Source organism: Sus scrofa, chromosome 3 (assembly GCF_054392235.1).
Source record: "Sus scrofa isolate SSC_HxYL_T2T_F1_AM1 chromosome 3, Sscrofa_HxYL_maternal_Yorkshire_Landrace_v2.0, whole genome shotgun sequence".
Classification (NCBI taxonomy): Eukaryota; Metazoa; Chordata; class Mammalia; order Artiodactyla; family Suidae; genus Sus; species Sus scrofa.
The window spans coordinates 143,868,665-143,878,395 of record NC_139385.1 but is presented as its reverse complement, the minus strand read 5'-3'; the positions used below and the strand labels follow the sequence as shown (position 1 = coordinate 143,878,395).

The window sequence follows — 9,731 nt, the reverse complement described above, 5'->3', positions numbered from 1 at the left end:
GAAATTTTTTTTTATTTTCCCACTGTACAGCAAGGGGGTCAGGTTATCCTTACATGTATACATTACAATTACAGTTTTTCCCCCACCATTTCTTCTGTTGCACCATGAGTATCTAGACATAGTTCTCAATGCTATTCAGCAGGATCTCCTTGTAAATCTATTCTAGGTTGTGTCTGATAAGCCCAAGCTCCCGATCCCTCCCACTCCCTCCCCCTCCCATCAGGCAGCCACAAGTCTCTTCTCCAAGTCCATGATTTTCTTTTCTGAGGAGATGTTCATTTGTGCTGGATATTAGATTCCAGTTATAAGTGATATCATACGGTATTTGTCTTTGTCTTTTTGGCTCATTTCACTCAGTATGAGATTCTCTAGTTCCATCCATGTTGCTGCAAATGGCATGATGTCATCCTTTTTATGGCTGAGTAGTATTCCATTGTGTATATATACCACATCTTCCGAATCCAGTCATCTGTCGATGGACATTTGGGTTGTTTCCATGTCCTGGCTATTGTGAATGGGGCTGCAGTGAACATGCGGGTGCACGTGTCTCTTTTAAGTAGAGCTTTGTCCGGATAGATGCCCAAGAGTGGGATTGCGGGGTCATATGGAAGTTCTATGTATAGATTTCTAAGGTTTCTCCAAACTGTTCGCCATAGTGGCTGTACCAGTTTACATTCCCACCAGCAGTGCAGGAGGGTTCCCTTTTCTCCACAGCCCCTCCAGCACTTGTTATTTGTGGATTTATTAATGATGGCCATTCTGACTGGTGTGAGGTGGTATCTCATGGTAGTTTTGATTTGCATTTCTCTTTAAGAAATATTTGTTTAAGAAATAGTCACTCTTCAGCATGACTGACAGGCCCTCTGCCGGAGCTGGGACATAAGCACAGGTGCGCTCGGATCCCCGCACAGCCGTGTGACAGACGCGCCACATGGTTCCAGGCCCAACAGCGTCACCGCGTCCTGAATCTCCGTGGCTTCTCTCCCTGGTCCAGAAGAGGTTACAGGGACACGATGTGTTCTAATAAAACAAACTCATTTGCCCTGGTTCTTGATAAATGGGGGGGGGGCTGGCCCACGTTGCCAGCATCTCACCCTTGGAGGAGCCGCTGAGAAGAGGCCTCATTCCCTCGGGGTCAGAGCCCGACCCGGAGGTGAGCAAAGGGAGGGGAGCTGGGTCCCCGAGGCGGAGCCACGCCTGGAGTCTGTCTGTCTGAACCTCAGCGTTAGGAGGGTGCGGGCGCGTCTACGCAGGCCTCCCCTCTGTGTTTCCAGTCGGCGCTGGGCCCTCGAAGAGCAGCCCCCGCAGTGGCACCAGGAGGTCAGCCCCTCCTCCTGCGGCTCCCGCTGGATGCCCCTGGGTCCATGCGGTCCCCTGAGGCCGTCCCTCCCCACAGGCTGGCCTCTCCCGCCTCCTCCAGGCACTCGTGGGGAGGCCAAGGCCCAGGACCTCGTGCCCTTCCAGTCCCCGGAGGAAAGGCCCGCTGGCTCAGAAGCGGACTCTGTGGCACCCTTGTGATGGAAGCGGCGCAGGGCCTTTGCAGGTGCGCAGCCCCCGCACACGGCTCCCCACACCTCGTGCCACGTTCAACTTCCACCGCGCACTAAATGCCACACTATGAAGCCTTGGGAGTGTTCCCGCCACAGCAAATGGTGTGACGACTGGGAGAAAATGACCTCCTCCACACGTAGCTAAGAGCAGACAGCCAGCCGGTGCCCAGACGTGAGCCATGTGAGTGGGCCCTGGGGTTCCAGGGGCTGCTGGAAAGTGACGACCCACCAGGCAAAGCGGCACAAGGCCACTCAAGGCTTCTGCCTTGGCGCATTACCACTGGTGTGGGTTTCTAGCGCATTTGTCCCTGGCAGGGCGGGGGAGGGGGCGCCAGCCTGGCTGCTCAACGCCCACCCCCCACCTGGGCTGTGCTGCTTCCCCACCAGCCTGCCAAGAAAGCACACTGAGAACAGAGCCGCGGGTGTCGTCGGAGACAGAACTGGGAGCAGCTGCACGGGGCAGTGCTCCTCCCCCGGGGGCCCCAGTAAAGGCCCCCAGCTCTGCTCCAGATCCCAAAGGAAGGTGGCGGAGAACATGGGGAGGCAGTTCAGCGCCGGGCGGGAGCATCGTCTCACGGCCAGGCTGACGCGAGATGTCCAAGACCAGCTCTCCGGGCGTGAAACACCCTCTGTCCCATCCTTTCCTCCCAACGTGCAGTTTATCATTAAATAGTCACAGGGACGCCTCCCATCTTCCCAGCTCCTCTGACCGCAGCTGTCCTTGGGGACAGCCGGAGACCAGAGCCCGGAAGCACATAGAAGGCCCCCCGCTGCTCCCCACTGCCCGCCCACCCTGCCAGAGCCACCGCAGTCCAGGGCACCGCTGAGGGCGACGGCCTCGCTTGGACAGAGAGGTGACAGGCTTCCCTGAGTTTGCGTCCCACGGACCTCGGTCTCCCACGGTACTTGTGCAGCAGGAAGCCCCGGAACACTCTCTGGACCAGGGAAGGTGTGGGGCCAAGGGCTCCGGGGAGAGGCCCAGGCCAGCTTTGACCACGCGACCAGCCTTGACCTCTGCCTGCTCTGCGAATCAGGAAGAAGTGCCCTGACCTCCTCTCCCCCAAACCCCGGCGCCACTACGAGGTTCCCAAAAACACAGAGTGGAGTTCCCCCTGCGGCACCACGGGATCGGCGGCTTCTCTGGAGGAGCTGGGACGCAGGTTCAGTTTCAGGCCCCGCCCTGATCCCTGGCCCAGGGCGGCCAAAAAGGGGGGAAATCCACCAAGGCATAACGGGGGGAGGAAGACAGACCTCGGGGGACAAGACAAGAGACTTCAAGGGCTGTCTGGGCGATGCAGGCAGTGAGGGAGCTGCTGACGGAGGAGGGGGAAGGAAGGGTGCTACGTGCCCCGGACCAGACGAGAGACACGCAGAGCAAGGCCGCATCTGCCGGAGCCCAGGGAGGCCCGGCCCCCGGGCAGCAGGCAGAGGTGATGGGGGGAGGTGTCCCTCGGAAGCCACCTCTGCTGGGCAGCGCACTCTGTGCCGACCACGTGGGGATCCACGGACTGACCTCGTTCTCATCGAGAGCGTGTATCCTCCGTGGGAAAACCAGACAACAACTGAGCAAATAAACACCTACGTGAACCGAAATGAGAACAGCGGAGCTGGTGCTGATCGAGGGGATGCTTCAAAGGGAGGGCTTCGTGGGGACAGGTCCAGGGAGACAGGGCCCAGCCCATTGGCCGGGGCAGGACCAGGGACCGGCCCGAGGGAGCGTCCTGCGTTTATCCCACCTCAATGGCAAGAGAGGCCGCCCCACAAAGGAGACGTATGGACGGGGGCTGCCGAAGGGACAAGGCCGGCCGGATGGAATTAGGGCCAGCGGGAAGCAGAGAGCCAGAGCAGGAAGCCGAGGCTGGGCCCAGCATCCTGCCAGGTCCTGGCACATCGTGCTAAATGGCTATTTTCCCCGGGGCGAGAGCAGCAGCGGTGCCACGCGTGAGGCCAGGCTCCATGGGCTTCGTGAACCGGGTCAGCAGACCTTCCTCCCACCTCAGACCCGACGGCCAGAAGCCACGGTCCTTCAGGCTCAGGTTAGGGTGAGTCTGCGCATCTTTACAAGACAGAGATAGTCCAGATGTGAGGGGAACAGAGCCGTCTTTAGAGGTGGGCGTGCGAGCCCGCGCCTGGCGCTGGCGGAGCGTGTTTCCTCCCCCTGGAGAACAGCCCCCCGCAGCCCCACTGGCTGAGCCTGGACGGGACCCCAGGCCCCGCAGGAGAAGCAGGGCTCCCAGGCCTGGTCAGCAGACCAGTGCCTGTGCGGCACCCCCCTCTCCCCACCAGGACCCGGAACCCAGCCGCACCTTAAACACACCTTTCGTTCTTTTTTTTTTTTTTAATTAGTTGTTTAATTTCTGCGTTTTAGGGCTGCACTCGTGGCTTATGTAAGTTTCCAGGCTAGGGATCGAATTGGAGCTACAGTTGCAGGTCTACACCACAGCTCACAGCAACGCTGGATCCTTAACCCACTGAGCAAGGCCAGGGATGGAACCCGCGTCCTCATGGATACTGGTCAGGTTTGTTTCACCACAAAGGGAACTCCTAAACCCACCTTTCTAGCAGGAGACCTGCTGCCCCTGACAGCCCGGCTCATCCTCCCCCAGCAGACTGGCCAATGAGCCCTGTCCTTGGAGCCGCCTTTGAGCAGCGCCTTCCTGCCCCACGTTTTCAATGCCTCTGAGAAGATCCGGGACCGTCTGCCCAGCTCCCTAGTGAACGGTGAACCGGCAGACCCCAGAACGAACTAGGCTGGGGGGTGTCCTCAGAGCCCCGGGGTTCCTGACACTGTGTGGGGACCAGCTTCCTTCCCCAGCATCCGTCTGCTGCCTGGCTCGGCCCTGTGGTTTACTAAGGCTCCTGGGCCCTTGGTGGGGGGGGCACCGTGGGACCCCAGGGACCAGATCGCCCACCTGTCATCTGCTTTGGCCTAGTCTCCTGTTTTCTAGCTGTGTGCCTGCAGGCAAGTTACTCCGTCTCTCTGGCCCAGGACCGGAGCCCAGGAGCTGCCTTGTGAAGCTGAGACAGGCATGTGTCAAGCCCTGGGTTGGAACCCGGCTGCCTTCATTGGTGGGTTTTTCCTTCCAGCCGTGCTGCCTGCAGACAGCAGCGCCCACGCTTCCCAGCAAGCCTGCACATCCTGCCCACCCCCCCCCCGCCCCCCGTTGCCATGGAGAGAAAGAGGAGCAGAAAGCCAGGCTCAGCACCGAGGCCCACAGCAAACCTGCCCAGGAGGGCTCCCTGCTGGCTCCGGGCAGCGAAGGCTCATTAGCTCAGGGCGCCCGCAGGCCATCCTCCCCCACACCTGCCCCGGGCGCAGCCTGCCCCCCATCTGCAGCCCCCGCCCTCACGAGCGCAGCCCTGCGCAGAGCTGGAGTGGCCCAGATGCCCTGGGAGGGGGGACCGCCCCCGTGCTCTCCAGTTCTCTGCCTCCGTCACCCCCAGAAAAGCCCCAGCCTGAGCCTGAAGTTGGCCTGAGATATGGCTCAACCTGCCAGGGCACCTCTTGCAGGGGCAGGGACCCATGGGGCCGGGCTCAGAGCTGTGCCCGCACCCGTGACCCCACCAACCACCTGACGGGCATGCGCTGGTAAACCAGCCAGCCCACCAAGAATGCGGAACCATGTCCCCCTTACGGCTGAGCGAACGGAGGCTCTGAGAACCAGAAACAGGCCTCTGGTCCCACGAGGAGGGTCCCAGTCCAGGGCCACCAGGAACCCAAGCTCAAGCTTTTTGTTCTAAAGGACTGTCTCCCCCAGTCTCTATTTTTGGGGCGGGCTGAGCAATGGCTCCCAGAACCCGCGGAGGGGACCCTTTAAAGAGGAGGAGCCCCTGCCGACGTGAGGAAGGGCGCCGACACGCAGAGATCCGCCTGGATTCTCAGGGCCTAAATCCCCACCTGGAAGGACAAGGGGAGGCGGGAGGGTCTGGCCCAGGGAGGACGGGGATGTGCAGACAGAGGCGTGGAGGGGCAAGGCAGCCAAGGGCCAAGCAGGAGGCCCCGGGGAAGCGGGAGGGACCCTTCTCCGCCCTCGGGGGGCGGCCCACCGGCACCCTGATGGTGGACGCTGCGGCCTCCAGAACCAGCCATCAGAGAACACGGCTCTGTTACGAGCCACCCGTTTGCTGCAGCTGCCGCAGGGCAGTGACGTGGAGAATAAGGCAGCAGCCTCTGAGGAGGAGCGCCGCGCGTCGGTCCCATTCTGTCGCCTCTCCCTCCCCACGTGACTCTCAGCGGCCAGTGGGCACCCTAAGAGACCCTCGGCGGAGGAGAGCCAGCTCGGTCTGAGCTCCAGGTGCAAACTCCTCCAGAGCAGCTCCATGCTCCCGTGAGGATGCGGCAAGGACGTCTCACACGTGACGCATCTCAAAGGGAATCGTCCTTGCCCCGCCCCCACCCCTCAAAGCCGCGGCTCTTCCATTTTCCAGGGGCCGTGGGGTCACTCTGCTTTCTCCCTGCGCAGGGGCCACTGGGAACAAATCACAGTGATGCCAGCCCCTAAGCCCGTCTTACCTCCCACCCCTGCTCCATCCAGCCCGAGACACCCTGGGACACGCGCAGGGCCCTGGTGGCTTCTTCCCTGGTTAGGGCGGCCAGGACGAAGCACTCACAGCCCTGTCCTCTAACAGCTAACTTGAGACGGCAGGGAGAGAACCAGGATCGGAGGCATCGCTGTACAAGGAGGCTGTGCCATCCTCCCACACGTAAGCTAAGCGTTTCCCAAGGCTGGGCAGGCGCTCGCCAACAGCTCAGCATGTGGGGTGACAAACAGCGCTGTGCCCGGTGTCTTCCCAGCGTTCGGGGCTGCACACAGACTCTGGCAGCACCCAGGCTGCCTCGGAGCCCCTCTTTCATTTCCCCCACGAAACGGATGCAACAGCGATGCCAGCTTCTGTCTCGATAGATGGATATCTTCAGGCAGGAACACGGACGTGGATCCCACATTGGCTGGAACGATCGGAGAAGCAACAGGATTCAGATTCTCTTTTCCAGACCCAGTGCCCTTGCTGGCTTGGACTGATTGTCAGCTGATCTGCTGTATGCTTGTCTTGTTTCCAAAAGCTACACGTAAAAAGGTGGGCCATAAGTCAGCAGTACGCCCTGGAAGGATCCTTGGCCTGTGAGCACTGAATTTTTTAAAATATTTATTCCCATAATCTTGAAATGCAGGCTCTTCGAAGACACACCACACAGCCTGACTGCCTCCTTTTAGATCTGCCAGCACATGGCAGGCTCACACGCCTGCATCTGAAAGCAGGCACTCTGGGCAGCTGGTCTCCACCGCGTGCGGGCTGGCAGGGGCTGGACAGGGGACAGATGTGTGCCGCGCCAGGACACATGGAGAGGCGAGTTCAGCAGGAGCTGCCAGGGGCGCGCGCCATCCCACGTCCTGTGCGAGGGGGCGGGACCCCGTGTAAGGCCCGGCCCGTCTGCTCTGCCGCCCACTTCCTGCACTTACCCTGCTTTGCCACAATCGATCCTGTTCCTTCAAATCACCCTCGCTTGATGGACTCCGTTACCACTCGCCAAAACGACAGAGGTCGTTCTTAAAACATTCATGTAAAGCTCTAAAATTATCTGCTAAATTTAGACACAGTTCAGGTGAGCCCCTAATTTCTGCCTCAGAACAGGATGGCGTCGGTGGGGAGAAGGAACAGAGAGCTGGGGCTTCGCAGGCGGGGGCCTTCACGACGCGCTGGCAGAGCACAGGATGCAGCCGGAGCCTGGCTAATGGGCTCCACCTCAGGTTGGGAAGGCGCCCCGAGTGGGAATTCTAGATCAATAACTCGGCGACTTGAGACTCGAGACATATTGGATAATCCTTCCTGCTGGGAACGGGAAATGATTTCCTGGCTTTGTGGGGGAGGGGAGGGCTGCTCAGCCATGCTGCCTGCCTCGGGGGCACCAGGGCTCGAGTGGTGGGTGGGTCGTGGCAGGGTGACTGTCTAGACAGGCTCCACGCAACTCGGCCCCCAATCCCTCTCCTCCCGGCAGCACAGGGAAGACCCCAGGCAGACTAGATGGATGGAGATTCAGCAGGGATGGTGAGGAGAGCTTGGGGGTGGCTGGACAGACTGACCCTGGCATCTTCCAAGCGGCACAGGCTCAAAGTCAAGGCCCACGTGCCCCTGCAGTGGCCTGGGGGTTGGATGCAGCCCAGAGACAACGGGCACAGCCAGGCATCTGCTCACCTGCTCCAGGGCGGGAGCAGAGCCAGGAAGCCAGTGAAGGTCAGTGTCCAGAAGAGTCAAGTCAGATGTGAAGACCTGAACAGAAGTCGAGACACGTGTCAAGGTCAGTATTCAGGGGCCCTTTAGGAGGAGACCAGGTGAGCACCCACAGGGACCTTCTCAGATGAGGACCCACAGTCAAGTTGGGAGCTGGCAGCCCCTGCTGTGCCCGGGCAGAGCGCCTGGGAGATTTTCCTGGCATGGCGGGTTGGCCAAGGTGGGGCGATGAGGGGAGGGAGGAGGAGCAGGAAGCGAGAGGAGAGGGAGGGACGGAAACACACCTGGACAAAGGCAGAGGGGTCTCTGCACCTGGCTAGAGATGCCTCTCAAAGACAGAGAAGTGGGGGAGGCCCTGGCGACAGCCCAGCCCCTGCCACCGAAGTGTACTGCAAGAAATGCAGGCCCCCAGGCTCCTCGCAAGCCTGCCTTTGGACTAGGTGCCCCGTGGGTTCATAGGTACCTCCAGGTGTGAGATGACAGGCCCAGGCCAGATGCTGGGTGAGAGGAGGGCATGGTGCCCAGGGGCTTGGATCCCAGCCTGCATCTGCCTGTGACGGGAAGTTCAGATGCCAGACCACTCAGGGGAGACCCCGCAGAGCTGTCCAGCAGAAAAGGAGCTGGACCCTGTGCCTCAAGGCAGGAGACAGGGACACAGACCTATCTATGAGGGAGAAGCTCCAACAATCAGAGCCAAGGGTGGAGGGAGCCTTGTGCCTCCCGGCAGGACATGGTGAGGGTGTGGTCATTTCCTCCAATCACGGGGCAGGGACAGGGGAGGGTGTGGTCATTTCCTCCAATCACGGGGCGGGGACAGGGGAGGGTGTGGTCATTTCACCCAATCACAGAGCAGGGGCAGGGAGGGCTGGGAGCCTGCAGAGAACTGGGTGGGGAGCCAGACACCTCCTCCTGGACTGAGCCGGTGGGGGTGTGAGGGCGGCCAGGAGGAGGGCAAGGGCCCACAGGATGCCCTGCAGAGCCAAGCCTGGGAGTGTACCCGACGGCCCCAGAGGGCCCAGGAAGGGCTCAAGCAGAGGAGGAGCAGGGCCCTAAGGACAGGAGAGGGAGGCTCCACGGAGGCTGTGGAGCACAGACTCAACACATGTCAGCGGGCAGGGAGCTGCAAGATGGGCGGGCAGACTTGACAGTCCGGGGGTGTCAGAAGTGGTCAAGACCCAAGAGATGAGAGCGGGAGGATGGACAGGGAAGGGCACCGCAGGAGAACGGACCTGGCTGGGCTTCTGGACCCCAGCTCAGAGGCGGGAGGGCGGGGGCTTCCCCAGGAAGGGATGCAAACCAGGCAGGTATACAGATGAAGCCAAGATGAGCTCCGCCCCCTGCTGGCAGGTTCTGAGGCACCTGGCAGTCTTCCCAGCTGGAAATGCAGTTCCAGAACTCTGCAGAGAAGTCAGGGTAGAGGCAGATGTGGGGTCTCTGCTGCCAGGGGTGAAGCAGACCCCCAGACTGTGCCCAGGGGCCACTCAAGGAACCCCAGGAGCAGAGAGAGAAAGAAGGCCAGGAAGGGGTGAGCCGCATGAGTGCAGTGACTAGAAGCCAAGGACAGAGTGGACAAGTATCTGACAGAGGGTCACAGAAGAGCCAGCAGGCGTCCGAGGCTCCCCCCAAGCCCCCCCTCCTCCAGGCTGTCTCCACGAGCACCAGTGCCTCCTCCCACGTTCCCCTGCACCTGCCATGGCCCAGACCTCGGCACACATGGGACGTTACACCTGGAGGGCTGTCACTGAAGGATGCTGAGTCTGTGCAACGCTGCTGCCCGGGGAGCTCTGCAGCAAGGTCCCCGCAGCTCCCGCTGTGCACAGACCCAGCTGTGACGGGACCGGGTCTGGGGCGCGGCTCCCTGAGGGCCCGCAGGGAAGAGCCTACAGCAGCATTCTCATGCCAAGGCCGAGGCAGGTACGGCTGCCCCAGGACACCCGCAGGGACTCCAGACGG

The 9,731-nt window shown here is 61.0% G+C and overlaps 1 long non-coding RNA gene across 1 annotated transcript; it reads right to left on the bottom strand.

Moving 5' to 3' along the window:
* Positions 1-3,876: 3,876 nt before the first annotated feature.
* LOC146404994 (uncharacterized) lies at positions 3,877-9,175 on the bottom strand. The gene is made up of 2 exons (XR_014842579.1): positions 9,008-9,175; positions 3,877-7,817 (listed from the first exon to the last, which is right to left on the bottom strand). It is a non-coding gene; the product is annotated as an uncharacterized LOC146404994 (long non-coding RNA).
* Positions 9,176-9,731: the final 556 nt, after the last annotated feature.